The 20541-nt window shown below is 37.5% G+C and overlaps 1 protein-coding gene across 2 annotated transcripts in view; it reads right to left on the bottom strand.

Moving 5' to 3' along the window:
• Positions 1-20541, bottom strand: part of LOC137083832 (carboxypeptidase Q-like) — a 90319-nt gene that overhangs the window by 55651 nt on the left and 14127 nt on the right. The gene's annotated exons all lie outside the window — the stretch shown is intronic.

Raw genomic sequence — 20541 nt, 5'->3', positions numbered from 1 at the left:
CGGAGATGTTCTTAATAAGTCGCTCGCTGTTTGTAGTAGCAGGACGTTCAGCCACTGCTCGTTCAACCTGAAGAAATGTTGGTTGTACTTTACTTTTGATATTAATATTATATTTGTATTATTTTTATTTTGAAAAACAACACAAAAAGTATCAGGTAAACCTACTGTAAATTAAACCTGAAGAGATGTTAGTTGCACTTTATTTTTGATATTAATATTGTAATATTTGTATGTTGAAAAACAAGCAGAAGTAGCAGTAGTAGTATGTTGATTGCACTTACTGTGCTTTTATTGAAAATGAGAGCAGAAAAGGTTAACTTCCTGTTACCTACACTGTTGGTTGCACTTTATTCAAATAAAATGTGAACACATTTGCCATTAATTGTTTATTTGTTTGTTTATATCCATAATTAATTGATATCTGATTCCCTTAAAAGAAACAATTGGAATCGAGGAAACTTCACCTGCACGTATATTTCAGTCACACTGATTTAAATTTTTGGCTAAAAAGTTACTGAATAGATTTCAAGTCACTGAATCGTTTCGGCTCGTATCGTACTAAATGAACCAATATCGTCCTTGAATCGTATCGACAACCTCAAATCGTGATACGAATCGAATCGTTGTTAAAATGAATTGTTACACCCCTATTTAAAGGGTTACTTCACCGATTAGCATTGTTTGTATAAGTAGAAACCCGGTAGACTATTCAAATGACTGTGCTTCCCCCCCTCTGAGACGAGAAATTTCTGTATTTTGTGCCTGGAAAAAATTATTTCGCGTCATCGAAGGCTTTTGTGGCCAGAGGCTAGAGGCTACAGCCAGTAGTAGGAGTTAGTTCCGCATATTTTCAACTCGCCCATAGGGGCTGGGATCTCACTCACAGAATGTAAAATGCGCACGGCCGCTTGGGCATTCATAACGGAGCTGAGCGGTGCGGAGCGGAGCAAAGTGAGTGTTTTCAATTCCTGAATGATTTTGAATTCCTCAACTGTACTGTAAATGCCCCAGACTGGACACGAACCGTGAATGACTGTGCAGCAGTGACTAAATGATAGCGCTTTTACATTTCGCTTTAAAACCAAATCTTCTGCGATCATCTTGTCTGTCAGCTCTTCACTCTCGTGATGAATGAAATCTGACTCCTGCTGCCAGTCTGTGCTGAGGTTCTCTAACTGAACAAAATTATTATTTTACTATAAAAATGAAAACGATGGTGGGGGGCGGTGCCGCGGGGGGCAAGTGATGTAACCGGTAGGCCTAGCTTGGGAGTGGCCTCGTAATGAAGCAAGTGCATTCTGGGAGTTGTTGTCTTTCATCTACATTAGCCAAAAATACATTTTCTGGCTTTTCTCAGTCTAGAAGGCACCAACTTCTAAAATAATTTAAAAATGTTACTTCATAAATTACCCAATTTAAATACACATTCATCTCTCCAGCAGTGAAATAACCCTTGAATTTATTAATCTTAGCTAATGTTAATTTCAACTTTTATTAATACATAATTAAAATCAAATGTTGTATTTGTTAAGATTAGTCAATGCACTGTGAACTAACACGAACAAACAATGAACAATTTCTGTTAGATATTTTATTATTAACTAACATTAACAAATATTAAATATAGTAACAAATGTATGGCTCATTATTAGTTCATGTTAGTTAATACATTAACTAATGTTAACTAATGAAACCTTCTTGTAAATTGATACCATTGTTTAAGCTATTAGTTTTGCATCATGTCTGTAAACACAGAAATGTACACTACCATTCAAAAATTTTGGGTCAATAATTGTTCTATTTTTAAAATTGATCAACAGTGACAGTAAAGGCATTCATAAAGTTACAAATGTTACAATAATATTGCTTTGTACTTTCTATTCATAATTTGTATTTTATTTTTTAAATCATAGATTGCACAAAAACACAAAGGGCCCTATTTTAACGATCTGAGCACATGGTCTGAAGGTCATGCAGTAAATCAGAGTCTCATGCCAGTTGAGCTTGCACCATCGCGGATTCGCTATTTACATGACAGAATTTGTGACCAGAAAGACTGAACACTCCTCCAGAAAGGAATCCTTTTATTTTTAACATTTAAAAATGTTTGTGTGCTGCTGTATGTGTAATAAACTGAGTGTATATGTGCATTGTGCACACACCTATAGGTGAATATTACTAACAAAGCCTTTAAATAACATAAAAAAATACCTCTATGGATTGTAGACCAGGTATTTTTGGTCAATGGTGGAGTCCTTTTCAGTTACCTCAAAATAACGCACCAACAATGCACCTGAACACACCTCGTTTTCGGACCAGCACGACTATGATTGAACAGATGTGCGCGAGTGCATTTGCCATTCAATAAACGTGGCGCTGGACATGAAAAGGATAACTGCATCAGGCTGAAACTAGCAAAAAACACCTGCGTCGCATTGCGCCGGGTGTATGATAGAGCCCTAGCTGTTTTCAGCATTGATATTAATAAGAAAAGTTGGGAATAGGAATTCCTCAAACATATTCGGATTCATCTGTACAGTATATATGTGCAGTGCCGCAGCAAAGCACATATACATTTTTTAAAAAAAAAACTGCATAGAAATGTGCAATTTTATGTTTCATTCACAGATGGCGAGAGAGACGCCAACGTTTCATAGAAACAACTGTAAAATCGCTGATATGTATGAAAATTATTATGAATTATCTGGATTTATTATCCTCTCCTAATTATTCATAATTGTACAGTTAGTTCAGTTTGTAGTTTAGCATTGGTTTTGTTGCATCCCATATTTGGGTCAAGATACACTAAGCTGAAAACCACTAGGTAATGGCAAAAATGTGTGGTGTAGGAACACACCGGAGAAAAAATTTGGAGGGGACACATAAGGTCAAACGTCTTTATAAAGTTATCTTTCAAAAAGTGTGGAAATGAGAGTAGAATTTACAAAAAAGTGGTCAGTGATTGGGCGGATAGAAAATGGAAAAAGTGAAATGGGACTGATATTTTGAAATACTTATTACCACAATATCTATTCTAAATAGGAAACCCCATGTCAAACTTCATAAAAATTGAGTTCAACCGTGAAAGGCTGTAGTAAGCCAATCAGTAATGACAGTGTTCCCTCCCATTAAACATGAACCCAGTTTAAAAGCCAAAGTCACCTTCTCTGAACCCCAAGAGTCATGAGTGCTGTGGCCTCCTGTCATCTTCGTACTGATGGAGTGTGGAGAGTAGTATAAACTCTGGTTTCCCCTGTGGAATCCCCCGCATACATCACAGGCCAGAAACAACAAACAGCCAACCCTGAGGTGGTTAAATCTGCTCTGGTGTTATCAGAGGATATAAACATCTCGACCTCATTCTGGGACTAAAGGATCAGTTGATGGGCCCAAAATGGAAAGAGGGGAGTGGGATGATGGACATAGTGAATTAGGAGACAAAAACAACAAGCCAAAGCCAAATAAAGAGGAGGAAACTACAATTGTTCTACTCATTGCTTCATATGAGAATGTTCTGGAAATGAGAAGCTAATCGTTATTGGAAAGAAATGGACAGATTTGAGGTTTTTGGAACTACAGTCTGGACACATGGTAACCTCTGGCCAAATGGACTGGGTCCATTACAGAGACGGGAAATGTTTCAGGAAATGATGAGACCGCATTTTGTGTTTCAGTAAACGCTCGGCTGACTCTACTATACATTCCATAATTCTGGCTATTTTAAGTTTGAGAAGCAGTTATATTTTTGGTTAAATAGCCGATATAACTTATACACTTTTACCTTCTTCTTCACTATTACTTTCTTCCCTTTCTTGTTTCTAATTGACCAAACTTTTAACTGAATTGAATATGCAAACAGTAATCAGACCCAGATTTTATTTATGATTACCTATATAGATACATATGTTTCTGGAGTGTTTCCCCCAGTAAAAAAGGTACCAATATAACGGACTCGGTAGGTTTTTTCTCCTATTTTTTTAGGTGTTCAACCGCTCATTTACGTAATAAGTTGACTTTACTTAGAAAAAGTGACGAAACCGATTGCCTTAAAATTTTCAAGTTAAAGGGGGGGTGAAACACTCAGTTTCAGTCAATCTCATGTCAATCTTGAGTACCTATAGAGTAGTATTGCATCCTTCATATCTCCGAAAAGTCTTTAGTTTTATCATATTTATAAAAGAAATATGGGCTGTACCGAGTCTTTCCGGAAAAAACCGAGCGCCTGGAGGCGTATCGTGTGGGCGGAGCTAAAGAATGATGAGCGCGCAAAGCGGTGATGTCCTCAAGCGTGGAGAAACCCATCTATCTCAGCTAATACAGATAATGATCCACAATCAAATCTGAGGCTGAAATAAATTGAACAGGAGAAACGGCAACATCAGGATGTCCGTCTCTGTGGTATGTACTGTATTTAGGGGCCTTTGTGTGCAGTTTATGAGGACAAGATTCGGTTTATGGACTATTGTATGTGACTAGACCTTAGAGGTAGCAAGCAAAAGGGTTTTGCACGTCAGAGTCAGACTAGTGTAACGTTATACAGAACAACAATGGAGTAACCGTTAGCGCATTTTAATGACGAAGCACGCGATCGTATCGTTTACTGATGTTTACTCATGCGACGGTAGCCAATAGCAGAGACATTTGAAGTTGATTTACTCACCGGCATCTTCCAAAGCAGGACCGCTCTGTCAAAAACACACTTCTTTGGTATGATTTGGTGAAGTCCTGTGACAGCAGTGACCGTGGAAATCCACTTTGCGACGCGACTGAAGCGATGCCTTGAAGCTTCCCGTCATTTCTGCGTTCAAATCGGTTCAAATGCAGCGCTGCCTTCCCGGAATGCTGTGCTGAAGCGCTGAAGTCGCTCGACGTCACCCATAGGAATAAAGTGGAGCACGGCGCGCCACATAACGGCGTGTTCACGGATGACTGGATCTGCAGCTGAGAGACTGTTTACAACGTGCATTTCCTCTCTCCCTCTAGTCACGCGCGCGCACCCTACCGGGAGAAGAGCCCGTACAGCCCATACAAGGACCTTCCGCTCTATTTAACGTCAAATAGACCCATACTCGAAAAAAACTCGCCGAAACTTGTGAGAAACCGGAAGGAGTATTTTTAACACAGAAATACTCCATCAAACGTCCAACATTAGTTTTTGAAACTTTGTCTATGTTTAGGATGGGAATCCAAGTCTTTAAAGGTGTAAAAAGCTCAGTATGCATGAAACAGCATTTCACCCCCCCCCTTTAAGTAGCATTTATTTATTTTTTTGGCAAAACAACAAAATTTGTACAGAAAACTTGTTAATGAAGTATAATTAACTCATAATTATTAGTTGTGTTAACTTGTTATTAGTGCTCACATTACTAGGAAAATATTAGGAAACCGATTGCCTTAAAATTCTCAAGTAAGCTGAACTTATAAAATAAGTCAAGACAAAAAGCAACAACTGAACTCCATTCAGCACTTATTTATTACTTAATTGGTTTTCACGTTTTTTTAGTAGTTCACCAAGCATGAATGCACTTAACACTCAATTAAGTAAGTTTAATTGCATCAAGTTGTTCTTACTTAAACCATTCAAGTTGTGTCGACATAATTCTATCTGTGAGCTGAGGAAGTGTACTTCCAGAATGCATTGCAGTACGAATAAATTAATCACAGGGCAATCATTACTACGTTTTATTATTTTTGGCTTTATTTGACCATTTTATTTGCTGTATTTTGTCAGTATAACCCTAATAATGACAGCAAATGAACTTGTAATGGTCTTATTAAGTGTAAAAAAAAATTAAAGTTACTATTGCTGTGTTTTGCATGCTGAATGTTGAAGTCTGTTTGTGAAGTCTGTGAAGTCTTTTGTTGTTGTTTTTTTGGCAAAATGGTTCTCAAACCAGTCAAGTAATGTTTACTTGGGTTTTCGAAATTAACAAAGGCATAGAATGCAAATAGTTCAGATTAATAAATTGTTTTAAGTAAGTTCAACAAATTATTGGTCATTAAGTAAAGTTTACTAAAAAGTCTTAGTAAGAACAGCTGTTGGATTTTACAGTGGCAGCAGCTCAATACATTTAGTCGTGTAGACATGTACTGCGTCCCAAATTGCCTACTAATGCTATGCTCAAAAAGTATGTACTGTTTTTGTGAAGAAAAAGTACATACTTTTGAGTGCGTAGCAGAAGAGTATAGCTTTGGGACATACTACTTTGTCATAACTGCATCTTTACATGCATCCTGCGCTTAGTTACATGCATCTTGTCACAGTTCAAATCCTCCAAATTCAATTTAATTTAATTTCATACTGTTTAGGAGAGAAATGTAGTAGCACGTTGATCTGCCAGTCATGGGTCTGGTGAACTCTGCACATTTGTATAATGATGCATTCAAAAATTAATTACAAAACGTATCTTTAACAATGCTGTTGCAGATTAAATATAATATGGAAAACATTGAATAAATATATTTTCATCAGGTTAATGATTAATAATAACTCAAACCCCTTTATCTAAAGCTCTGTACTTAACCATCAAGGCAATCTTCTGAAGTTCAAACTGAGCATCAACATGGGAAAGAAAGGGGAGATTTAATTGCTTTGAACGTGGCATGGCTGGTCTGTGCATTTCAGAAACGGATGATCTCCTGGGATTTTAACTCCATCTCTAGGGTTTAGGTGATGGTCCCAAATAGAGAAAATATTAAGTGAGCGCCAGTTCTGTGGATGAAAATGCCTTGTTGATGCCAGAGGTCAGAGGAGAATGACCGACTGGTTCGAGCTGATAGAAAGGCAACAGTATCTCAAATAACCTAGGAGTATAACCTAGTATAACCGAGGTATGCAGAGCATCTCTGAACGCACAACATATCAAACAGCCACTACTGTCAGCTAAGAACAGGAAACTTAAGGCTACAATTTACATGGACTCACTGAAATCAGACAGTAAAGGCTAAAAAAAAAAAAAAATTGCTTGGTCTGATGGGTCCCGATTTCTGCAGCAATATTCAGATGATCAGAAAGTAAGGAAAGCATGATACCTTGTATCAACGGTTCAGGCTGCTACTGGTGGTGTAATGGTGTGAGGGATATTTTCTTGGCACACTATGGGCCCCTTCGTACCAACTGAGCAAAGTATTTTTACTGACCATGTCCATGTATTTATGTCCACAGTACTAATATTCTGATGGCTACTTCCACCAGGATAATGCGCCATGTCACAAAACTCAAATCATCTCATAATGATTTCTACAAGACAATGAGTTCACTACTCAAATGGCCTCCACAGTCACCAGATCGCAATGGAGCACTTTTGAGATGTGATGGAACAGGAGATTTAATAATAATAGTAATAATAATAATAATAATAATACATTTTATTTATAATGCACTTTATATTTAACTAAATCTCAAAGATTTGCATTATGGATGTGTAGGTATACCAAGGTATACCTAATAAAGTGGCCAGAGAGTGTACATTTACACTATAGTTTGAGGTTTTAACATTGTTACAAAAAAATACAAAACAAATGGAAAACAAATGTTTTATGGTTTCCACAAAAATATTAAGTAAAAATAAGAAATATTTCCTGTGCACAAAATCAGCGAACTGAACACTGAAGATTCAACATTGCCATCACAGGAATAAATTACATTAAGACTCTTATAAGAGACTTACCGACCCCAAACTTTTGAAAGGTAGTATGCAATGAAGTAATGTAATATTTTGTGACAACACTGCATGGACTGGCCCAAAACTGTCTCATGCTGTCTCTGGGCCAATGGTTGTTATGCCCTGGATATCACCTCAGTTTTTCAGTGATAAAGATCAATTTAATACAGCCTCAAAACTCTTTTTCATTTATTAGAGAGTTATTTTTCCATGACGGTGTTTATGAGCTCACATTATTAAATAACAGAAAGCAATCAAGGTTAAGATGCCTATGAACGCAGTGTACAGAACATGTGGAGCATTATTTCAGTTCCCCGTCCTTTACTTGGTGGTTTGAAGCAGCTATTCTGGGTGTTGCAAGGTTTTATCACATCTCAATGCATTATTTATAAGGCAGAAGCATGGCCCCTGGAGCAGGAGAAATGAATGGTTATGACAGGGTAAACCCCACAAGATGCCATCCACTGTGCATGGCAGGCATTAGTTGAGTCCAGCTTTTCAAAGTTCCTGATGGCCAACTCTCTGCTCTTTCTGGGAAACAATATGATACCGATCTAGGACATTTGATTGCTTTTTTATGACAATGCATTATTTATTTGTCAATAATAGATGTTAAAAAAGCACAAAAAAGCCTTCAGGTGGAATATCTGTATTCCAGAAACAATCCAATGATTCTGCAGAGAAGGAGCTTCATTCACAATTAAAGGGATAGCTCACCCACAAATCAAAGTTCTCTCAATCACTTGCTCAGTCATTATGTCATTCCAAACCTCTTTACATTTAATTTTTCATTGGAACAATAAAGATAGTTATTTTGGACCCCACTGACTTTCATCAAAAACAGTTCTTCATAGCATCCTCTTTTATGTTCCACAGAAGAAAGAACATCACACACGACATGAGGGTGAGTAAATAATGAATAATGAACGTGAATTTTCATTTTCGGATGAACTATCACTTTAACAAGATGAGATTTCAGCTGGCAATCTGTCCAACAGCACACAAATGGCTTATATAAACTTTGAATTCTTAACTTACATTCTCCCTACAAGCAATTATATCCCTCACTGCTTCCATATTTATATTTATTTGGCAGTTCATTTTTCTAGAACAGCTTTAACTGCATACTAAACCACAAATACAAGTCATGGTGTAATTTATCATTTAATATAAAAATTCATCTCCATAAAAAAGCTGGCGATGGCTATAATGAACAGATGCTAAACATTCATTGGAGATAATAAATGTGATTCACAGTTTTAAAAAGGTTCTGCTACTATCGCTTTAAGCATTGACTTCAATTCTTTCACTCCATCTAATCTCCATGCCAATGGAACCATTTTGAAATGCAGCTCCGGCCTTTTTTTAAACTAAGAATGGAATTAATTGGACTGATTTAAGTAATAGATTTAATGTTTTTATAATGAACCTTGTCCTTAATTTAAAAGAATCCCGTTTAAAGTTGTATTTCAAAGCTCTTTATGAAATTCAATGGGGTAGGCCTGCTTTTGAAAGTAGAGCTCAGACGTTTATTCAGACAACTGTTTTTTTCTTCCCAGACTACAGATGATGTTGAGGCTGATGATCATGATGAGGATGATAAGGATACTTTCCAAGGTTATTTCTGGGGAAATATAAAAGCCATACAACAGACACCATCTGTTGTAGTACAAAGAGATCAAAAGCAGAGGGAGGAAAGAATCAAAAGAAAGAAAAAAATAAAACAGAGGAAAGAGACTCATATGGGCATTGCCGGGATTAATAGGCGAGTGAAAGTAGAACAAACACAGTCTGTTTTATGATATCTTCACTGGTGGTCTCGTCTCCTTCACTCCAGAGGGGTTGAATATGTTCTAATTCTGAATGCGACTGAATGCTACTGACATTTGCTAAACTGGGGAATTCAATTAGGCTTTCTGACATCTTGGCTGTCACATCCAACTCCAGTAGACCTGTCTCTCATGGCAATCCATATCTCCTGCCTAGGTTTTTTTGTTTTTAGTTTAACAACAGCAGTTATATTAGGTAGTTAGTCTCACATGAGGTAGTAATGTGAGATTGGAAATTCTCACCTAGGAGAACTTTGACTAATGGCATAAGGTCAGGTCCACATTTCAGCTCATTTAGCGTGCCACGCTCTATCCACTTAGACAGGAATAGACGTTTACCAATATGTTAAACAACCAGACAGCATTTTGTTTCATTTTTACATGGTGTTTAAGGATGTTTAAAGGGTTAGTTCAGCCCAAAATAAAAATGATATTATTATTTGCTCACACTCATGTCATTCCAAAGAATGAAAGAGAACTAAATTGTTGAATAAAGTAAAAAAAAAAAAAAAATTGTGCATAAAAGGTATTCTTGTCGCTTCATAAAATTAAGTTTGAACCACTGGAATCACATGGGCTATTTTAACAATGTCTTTCCTACCTTTCTGGACCTTGAAAGTGGTAATTAAATTGCTGTCTATGGAGGGGTCAGAGAGCTTTCGGATTTCATCAAAAAATATCTTAAAGGGTAAGTTCACCGAAAAATGAAATTGATGTCATTAATGACTCACCCTACGGGTCGTTCCACACCCGTAAGACCTCCGTTCATCTTCAGACCACAGTTTAAGATATTTTATATTTTATTCCCAGAGCATATGCAGTCTATGCACACTATACTGTCCATGTCCAGAAAGCTAATAAAAACTTCATCAAAGTAGTCCATATGTGACATCAGTTGGTTGATTAGAATCTCTTGAAGCATGATCCGGATCGCCAATGTCACGTGATTTCAGCAGTTTGGCAGTTTGACATGTGATCCAAACTGCTGAAATCACGTGACATTGGCGATCCGGATCATTGATCGAGTCACTGATTCATGGCCGTTTGAATTTTTATTTGAGGTTTGAAAACAAACGCGAAAGAGAAGACAATGCTAAAGAAAGACGTAGTTTTTGTTATTTATGGACCAAAATGTAATTTTCAATGCTGGTTAATTCTAATTAACCAACTGATGTCACATATGGACTACTTTGATGATGGAGCTGTATACGTATAAATTGTGTACCGTATCAGCGTTTCGCCCATACGAATCCGCCGTTTTGGAAGCATGAATCCAAAAAAAATTGAAACCGGGTCCCAAAGTGGATAAATCTAAAAACGACAATCTTCCGTTTTCGTGTGTACAGCCAATCCGTATATTTTGCAAAACGATAATGTCATCACACTACGTCCAGCACGGTGAAAGAGTTAAGGGATACAACTATGGGCACTGGGCATGCGCACATCAATATCGCGTCATTTAATTAACGTATCTGCATTATTGTAATGGTATGTTTAGGGTTGGGGTAGGTGTAGGCATTAATAAAACACATCTGTTCAGTAGCAAATGTATTTATTGTTATTTTATTGTGAGATTGTGCCTCACTTCCAACCATTGCTTTACCCCTTCTATCCATAACTCTTCTTCTCCGTTTTTAGCGTATTTCTGTGAAAGAATTACAGTGCCACACACTGGCCTGGCATACACACTACATCATTTTGAGTCGTTTTCATAGCTCTAGTAGTGTGGACGCAGATATTTCTTGAAAAGAGAAAAAAAAAAAGATTGGATACGAAAAGCTCTGGCTTCATGTGGACGGGGCCTTAGCCTTCAGTTCTCCCTCAGTGTTTGTCCGTCGTCAATGTATACTTGTGTTAGTTGAGAGTTTCCTGGGAGTTTTGTTATTAAAGTTAATTTTTCAAGTTCTTTATCGTCTTTGGGAGTTCTGATCAACACATTATGTGACGCCAAAATTTTAAGACACTGTGAAATGGTTAGTTTCTTGAAACTGTGTTTTATGATATTTGTGGATAAATGTTAAATTCATAACTTTGAATGGAAACATAGTCAGGAACCATGTTTAGATATCTTAGGTTTTTGTCCTTAAAATGTTCTTTTATGTCGAAATTATGTCTTACGCATAATGTTCAAAATCTTGCTAATTTCAAAATGCTTTTTTAGAGCTGACACAGGCATAATCCATTGATATTCAGACTAATGCAGTTATCAGTTATTAGACAGAGGTAGATGATTGATTGATTGATTGATTGATTGATTGATTGATTGATTGATTGATTGATTGATTGATTGATTGATTGATTGATTGATTGATTGATTGATTGATTGATTGATTGATTGATTAATAAACGCTTTCCCCTCAAAATAAGACAATTTCCGTCATTTATGAGATACTTCCCCCAACATTGACAGAAGTGTCCAGCTTTCCGTATTTTCACTGTTATACAGTAGGAGAACCGGGGCGAAAGTAACGCGGGACGAAAGTAACAAAGCGATTTTCTCAGAGCCCTGACTACATTTGCGTTCCAAGCTATGACAGCACATTAAGCACACAACCTTTGATGAATCTGCCAAAAATCATGTAATTTCGTCATCGTTACCCGTGGTTGGGTCCGAACTGTTGTTTTTGAGTCTGGAAAGTAAATTACAGAAGCGGTACTTTTTTTTCTAATTAAAAGTTGTGTTTCTCGTATCATGTGTCACAGTAATGATCCCTCTACAGATTATTTATTGCTGTTTTTTTTGTATAAAAGTAAATCGTGTTTAAATATCAGGACTTTCTGTCGGGACGAAAGTAACACTTGTTACTTTTGTCCCGCTTTTATATATATAATGCATATTATGTTAATTTCATTTTCATATTGTTCATATTGTTGAAGAAAAAAATTATCAAATAGATTGACAACGACTCTGGAAGACTTGGAGTTAAGCTTTTCTCTGAGAAAAGAACAAAGAACGGCACTGAAGTCATTCTTAAAAAGGGAAGATGTGTTCTGAGTTTTGCTGACTGGATACGGCGAAAGTTTAATCTGTGAACTAGCTCCGCTTCACCTTCGTTGCTCTGGTTGGTTGTAGCGCTATCCAATTGCGTGCACGCCGTGCAGAGGGAGTTTGAAAGACAACCGTTTATCCCGGCCCTCGGATTGAGCCCTGTCAATGGTGAGTTTCCAGACCAAACATCTTGATGTGGGTCTGGCTTGTCAGGCTAGTAAATTACGTGATATTAGTTTGAACCGTTACTGCTGATGTACCAACAATGGAAGGTAGAGAAATTGCATATTTGATTGAAAAACAAATTGATCAAACTACAATTCAAACAACAGCTACCAATCAAAAATGAAGGAAGACACACCTATAGGCTAAGCTGTAAGGACCTTTGAAATACTGAAAAAAATTGCCGCAATGATATGGAACTAGGGCTGTGTTGAAAAAATCGATTCACCAATTCTGAATCGATTTTCATATTAATTTCTAAAGATCGATCCGTAACTAAGAGGATCGATTTAATAAAAGGCCTACATTGAATTTTAAATTTGCAGTGTCATTGAATTCACGCATGCGCGCGAGGTGGAAGGACATGACGAACATGGCAGCTTTGAAAACTCCAGAAACGGCGCGGACAGAGAATACTGGCTGGCATTTTCAATTCTTTTCAATGAGAGCGCCACGTTTTTAGAACGCCTGGAGCGCACCGAGGCGCTGAGCGAGTAGGATTTTCCGTATCATAACAACAAGCAAGTCTCAACTGAGGAGAAAAAACGCTGCCTGCCAAAACGTTCTCAAGCGCTCGCAGCGGGGAGTTTTCAGCTGGCTAAAAACGCTTTGGTGGACACACGTTATACCGCCGTCACCGTGCTGAAGAACACAGCCGTTCTCACTGCAGCGCGCTCTTACTGCCAAGGAAGTTGTAATGGCTGCGTTGTCATGACGGCGCGCGACAGCACAGCTCCACAGTGCGCGTTCGCTGACTAGAGCAGCCTGGAAGGGGGATTGTTCTTTACAACCATCAATACTCCATTAATTTGCAGTTGAATGTCTATAATAATAGTATCAATATGTTGCATAACTACATTCAGGTAACAGCTGGAAAAAAAAATGCTTTCTTCAAAAACACTTATCTAATCTCAAAGATCAGATCGGATTAGATCAAATCGAATTAAATAATGATAATCGATTCAAGATCTTGAGAATCAGAATCGAATCGATTCTTGAAATTTAAATCGAAACCCAGCCCTATATGGAACTGTAATGCGGTCAAGACCTGCCTGGAACTACTTTAGCTGCTGTTTACTGGAAAAGAACTGCCTTCAAATGTTCATCAACCAATCACAATCAAGCATTCAACAGCCCCTGTAGTATAACATTAAAGAAATGACCAGCTTATCGGTATCACCCAAATGTTTAATATCAGTTAATTTCTACCCGATTTAATTTTACCAAAGACCCCCATTCTTTCTAGATACAATGTTCTCCTGCAGCCAAGCCATGGACACATTTAATGAACCAGCTCTTTTCTCAGGCCTGTTCCAACTTTGCCACTGTGGGGGAGGATGACACTGGATGTGCAATTACTGCAGACAGGACCAGCTACACCCAGTCCAGTACAAAACAGCAGAGGACAACATTGTGGCACAGTGCAGTGCAATACAGCACAAAGGAATGCTGTGTAATGCATCAACGCTAATTAAAACACAATGGGCCGTGACATGGCGTAACCCCAGGAAACATCCTACACAACATCACAACAACACGACTCCAGGACTGCATAACTGTAGTGCTACACTTTGGGAAATGGTACATGCACAGTGATTCATAACTATGTGACTGTCAGTATTTGGCAAGACATTGCAAGTGTGTTGTCATTTAGAATGTGCAACATAGTGACAGCAAGGTGTCTTAGAGACGGGTAAAAAGAATCACCAATTTTCCATTTATCACTATTTACACTGAAAGAAAAAGACATTTTGCACAAAAAATAAATAAATAAATAAATAAATAAATAAAAAAATACTGTATGGGGTGAGACATTTTTTGTGTATATTTTTTTAAAATAAGAGAGTGGTGTTTTTTTCATGCAAAACTCGCCCCCGTGATGCTTGCGGATTGTCAGGACATTGTCAAAAGAGCCTATTCATCCAGATGTCAATGTCAAAGTCAATGGGATTCCTTTCAAACGTTTTATCACATGCTAGCTGAAAAGTCTGATTGTTTAGAGAAAAAAAGAGCATACCTTTAGTCAACAGAAGTGTTGAGGCGTCAATCATATCTGGCATAAACTGCGGCAAATTACAGAATTTAAGTCGATGACATAAGTCTGGAAGCTTGTTTCTGTCACTGAATAAAAAATAAAAAAGTGAGAATCTCGCTGTTCTAACTTTTTCTTTTCAGAATTGTGTGATATAAATTTGCAATTGTAAGTTTATATCATGGAATTCGGACTTTATAACTCACAATTGCAAGTTCATATTACGCATTTCTGGGAAATAAAAGTCAGAATTGCAAGATAAAAGCCGTAATTACCTTTCATTTTTTATTCAGTGGCAAATAAAACTGAGTTATAAAGTCCAAATTGTAAGATATGAACTTGCAATTCTGAGAAAAAAGTCATTTTTCCCCTCATAATTGGACTTTAAACTCGAGGTTGTGAATTTATATCTCACAATTCTGAGAAAAGAAAAGTTGCAATTACCTTTTTTCTTTTTTATTCATTGGCAAATAAAATTGCAAGTTTTAAAGTGTGAGAAATAAACTCACAATTGCAAATTAATATAAACAGAAAAAGAAAAGAAAAGTGGCAATTACCTTTTTATTAAGTGGTGAATAAAATTGCGAGTTATACAAATTAATTGTGAGATATGAACTCACAATTGCGAGTTAAAAAGTCTGATTTTTGAGATATAAATGTGATATATAAATATATAAACTCGCAATTGCGAGAAAAAAAGTCTGAATTTATATAGTTAGAGTTAATAACTTGCAATTCAGGCTTTTTTTCTAATTACGACTTTATATCTCACAATTCTGAGAAAATAAGTCAGAATTGCAAAATATAATCTCGCAATAGCAAGAATAAAGTAGAAAATAGGCAAGAGTATATCCCACAATTCTGACTTTATAGCTTGCAATTTATCAGAATTGTGAGATAAAAAGTTGCAATTCCCTTTTAAATTATTTTATTCTGTGGCGGAAAATCTTTTTAAAATGCATGTGCTAAGTTCTTAAAAATGTACTCTTTGTATTCTTGTTGTTTTAAAATATTTAAAATAAACTTTTCGTGAACATTTTTAATGTAATTACTGTAAAGATGTCATGTGGTTTAACCATGGGCGTAGATTACGTGGGGGACAGGGGGGACGTGTCCCCTTCACTTTTAATAAAATGTATTTTCGTCCCCCGCACTTTTACTGGGTCTCACCAATCCTAGTCGACCCACTCCGAGCGGGATTCGAACCGACATTACCCTGCGCGGAGGCGGGCAAATTAACAGGGACACACGCTAAAGACTTTGATTCTCTATTTATTTTCTTATCTAAAGAATTAGATTCTCTAATCTCGGTTGATGTGCATTTCTTGAGGTCACGGTCAAAAGTATTAAATAGAAACCAATGTGAATACATCAAGATTTAAATTCAGAGACAAAAAATAATCTATGCATGACCTGTCATTTTATTCGCATGATCTAAATATGAGGAGGGCGCTCTCACAGAAAGTCCAAAAGTGGATTCGTGGAAGTAGCCTAATAATGTCACGCTGGAGCTGCAGCTGAAGGAAAACAATCGTTATGAGCTGAAACGTGACGACGACAATCAGACGATTACGACAATATATGCTTTATGTGTGTTTTTCAAGCAATCTCAATGTAGCCTATGTTGGCAATAAAGTATCATATGAATAATGCAGCTTTTTTAATGTTTAGTATCTTCTGCTCACCACGGCTGCATTTATTTAATCAAAAATAGTTAAAACAGTAATAATGGGAAATATTATTACAAATTAAAACAGTTTTTTTCCCTATGTGAATATAGTAATTTATTCTTGTGATCAAAGCTGAATTTATCATTAGGCCTACTCCAGTCTTCAGAGTCACATGATCCTTCACTAATCATTCTCATATGATGCTTTCATAATCAAGAAACATTTATGATTATTATCTGTGTTGAAAACATTTGTGCTGCTTAAAAATGTTGTGGAAACCATGATACAGTTTATTTTTCAGGAATCTTTGATGAATAGAAAGTTCAATGAACAGCATTTATTTTAATTTATTAAATAAATTATCTTTTGTAATATTAAAAATATCACTTGTGATCAATTTAATGCATGTCTGATCAATAAAAGTATTAATATCTCTCGCTTAATTTTACCACAAATGTTTAGATGGTTTCCACAAAAATTAAGCATCACCATGAGCAGCACAACTGATAATAATCATAAATGTGATGATCATCAAATCCTATGAGAATGATTAGTTAAGGATCATGTGACACTGAAGACTGGAGTAATGATGATAAATTCCGCTTTGATCACAGGAATAAATTGCACTTTACTAGGCTATATATTCACATAGAGAACAGCTGGTTTACATCAGAATAATATTTTTTTTTTTACATTGCATAAAATCTATGGAGACTTAATGCAGAAGCGTTTGTAGTAGCCTATATAAACCAATCATCGCATAAAATATAGGAGAAAAAAATTATAGATATTAGAGGTTATTGTTCAGCAGTGTATTTGATATCTTACCAAAATAAAAGCAAGAGATGCAATAAATTATATCAGTCCAAAAAAAAATAAAAAAAATTGGTATTACAACATTTCTGTCCCCCTCACTCACAAGATGGCTACACCCCTGGGTTTAACCAACATATTTTTACATATTTTTCTTACACCATTATTTTCTAAATGTGTTTAAGCATATTTGTAAGGTATAGCTTTTACAAATACCTTGAATTGATTATTTAATTAATTAATAATTCATAAATGGCATTACTTTCTTGGGGTGTGGCAGCGCATGACATTTTACAACCTTAACTGACCTTGCTTTGTCATAAAAAGGTCAGATGATCTGATATTTCAAGAGGTTTATGAACTTCACACAGTCATCAGAATCTGCAGGGGCCTATGATTTCATTTCCTATTTTAAGTTTTTTTGTCTGCATTGTCTGCTTCACATGGCAACATTTTTTCCAATATTGATAAGCAATTCAAGTTTTTAAAACTAAAATTAAATAAATAAAAATCAATAGATACAGACCAAAATAGATTAAACTGATTTGAAGAGTGATCTATTTTACAAAATGAAGCTTAAAGATTACTGAGATAATTTAAATAAACACTAAAAGAGGATGTGCCTTTTGATTCCCAAACGCTCTTAACCAATAACTAGGGAAGGAATAACTACTCTTTAGAATCAAATTCTTAGTTTGTTGTCAATTATGTCTTTAATATGGTTTACAACATGCTTTTCTTCAGATTAATGTCTTGTTAAAGGACACAATGTGATATAATGCCAGGCATTTCCCTTTCAACAATTTGTTCTTTAAATGAAAAATCAGTGAGTATAATTTTGCTCATAGTGTGGGCAGCAACACTATCTGTGTGGGAGAAGGTTTTTTTTAATACCAAGTAAAAATGTTTCCCCTGCAGTCAGGCATTAGGCAGACATGTGGACACACAACCTGTCACACTATCACTATGGCTGCTTTCAATCAGAGCAACCCACGCGCGCACACACAAGAAAACGTCACTTGTAGCTTTCAACCCTCTCTCTCTGTGTCAAACACACACATACACACTCAGGGGGCCCCAATCAACGTCATCAGAGGTCTCAGTTTCTGCAGATGGTAGAAATCAAAACTAGACAGACTGAGTGAAAACACACCAGGTGACAGGCAGGAAGCTAAAACCACAAACAAACATTCACCATAAACAGGGTATACAGCTATAAATAGGGTAAAACCCAGAACAAACTTTTCTGTTTGAAAGACACAATGTCATCATTTCCAAAATCTTTAGTTTAAAGTCAACATGAAAAGGACAAAATTGACCCTATTTATTTTACGCCATATTTACACAGTACACATTCCCAGGCTTATGAACAATTCACTGGTGCATGCATGTCATTCCAAAGGGGGAAAAAAATCTTTCATTAAAATGCAAAAACTTGCCCTTCCTAATATGATTTTTCTTGTCCGTCATCTTTATGAAACTCTCTTACTTTGTATCCCCTCTCATCCAACCTGCCTTTTTTGGTAGCCTATGTAATGCCCACTTTTCACATTCCAAGAAATTCCCTACGGATAAAATCAAGTGCCGTCCAACATTTTTTTCTCTCTCTCGTTAAATATCCTGTTTCACCCAGAAATACATCCCATTATGAAAGTAAAATGGTTGCATATTGCACTTCATACTTTACATTCCTTCCTTGTAAAAACAACTAAACTACAATTCAAACATTTTTATTCAGCAAGGATTGATTAAATTGTTCAAAAGCGACATTTATAAAGTTACAAATTAGATACAAAAAATTCAGTTTTTTTGTTCTTTTTTACTTTCTATTTACCAAAGAACCCTGTCAAACTCAACAATATGAACTGTTTTCAACATACACTCACCTAAAGGATTATTAGGAACACCTGTTCAATTTCTCATTAATGCAATTATCTAATCAACCAATCACATGGCAGTTGCTTCAATGCATTTAGGGGTGTGGTCCTGGTCAAGACAATCTCCTGAACTCCAAACTGAATGTCAGAATGGGAAAGAAAGGTGATATATATATAAATCTCACTGACCCTAAACTTTTGAACAACAGTGTAATTTGTGTCTCACAAGCAGTGTTGCCACAGTTACTTTAAAAAAGTAATCTGATTACTGATTACTCCTTTAAAAATAACTTATTTACTTTACAGATTACTTGATTTTAAAAGTAACTAAGTACGATTACAAGTTACTTTATTGAACGAGCGAGAGACATGGGAGGAGCGAGTGAGGCCGCGGACGTGATTACGAAAGAGCGTCACCTGCGAGCCACACCGGTCTCGAGTCCTCTCATGAGGGAGCTCGGAGGTATTTAAGGACGAGCGTCACCAGTCAGGGACGAGAGAGGACCAGGCCTGGACTTCACGTTGAGTTTTGTTTATGTTTTTTTATGTGTGTGCAGGCAGTCGTCCGTGAGGGGCTGCCCGCGGTACCCTCTCGGCTGGTGAGGACCGAGCGGCAGTGTGTCCAGGAACCGGAACAGATTTTTTTTCCCTCTCCCTCACTCTCTCGTCCTGTCGCTCGGTCTCCGCCTCCCGCTTCTCTCGTCTTGTCTGCCCATATCCCAAACACGTGAGACGCGGAGATTGGGCCCCCCGGGGGGGAGTACTCCTCGGACCCGCTAGGAGTCATCGATCGTTGGATATCTGAAGCCTGTGGCTCCGTCTTCAGCCTCGGAGTGCTCCGCTCCACCTCAACCTGTCACCCTGGCTCCTGCGCCTTCACTCCTTCCACCCTCAGCTCCAGCAAGGACCATCGGCCATTCGGCATCGCAGGGCTCCCTCGGTACACCGGCTCCACCTGGGTCAGACTTCGCCATGCCTCCACTGTGGACTTGCGAGCCGTTTACTGCTCTCTGGCCCTCCACCCCTTCAGCTCCGACAAGCTACGCCTTCCCTCAGGCTTCGCCTCCACCCTCAATTGCTCCCACTCCAGCTCTGTCCTATGGATCCCTGCTTCCACCTCAGGGGGTCATCATTGAGGCTCCGTCGCGGCTGCCGAGGTCTTCAGTCTCTCTCCACCTCATCAGCTCTCCGTCTACAAGGTGGGCGTCACCTCCATCGTCATCGCCTCAAGTCGTCCCCAAGGTGATGTCGTACAGCACTCCACCATGGCTCCTCCCTCCTGCAACGCCACCTTGGGGCATATTCTTGGCTGGGGCCTGGATCTCCATCTGGATGTCCCTGTTCAAGGCCATCCCATGGCTCCTCCCACCTTCCACTCCCCCTTGAACTTTTTTTCTTTGTTTTGGACTTTCTGGGTTTTTTCAGGTTCTGTTTCCACGCCTGTT

The sequence above is a fragment of the Pseudorasbora parva genome, chromosome 7 (genome assembly GCF_024679245.1).
Source record: "Pseudorasbora parva isolate DD20220531a chromosome 7, ASM2467924v1, whole genome shotgun sequence".
Classification (NCBI taxonomy): Eukaryota; Metazoa; Chordata; class Actinopteri; order Cypriniformes; family Gobionidae; genus Pseudorasbora; species Pseudorasbora parva.
The sequence above is the reverse complement of the archived record's forward strand: the minus strand, read 5'-3'. Positions and strand labels throughout refer to the sequence as shown.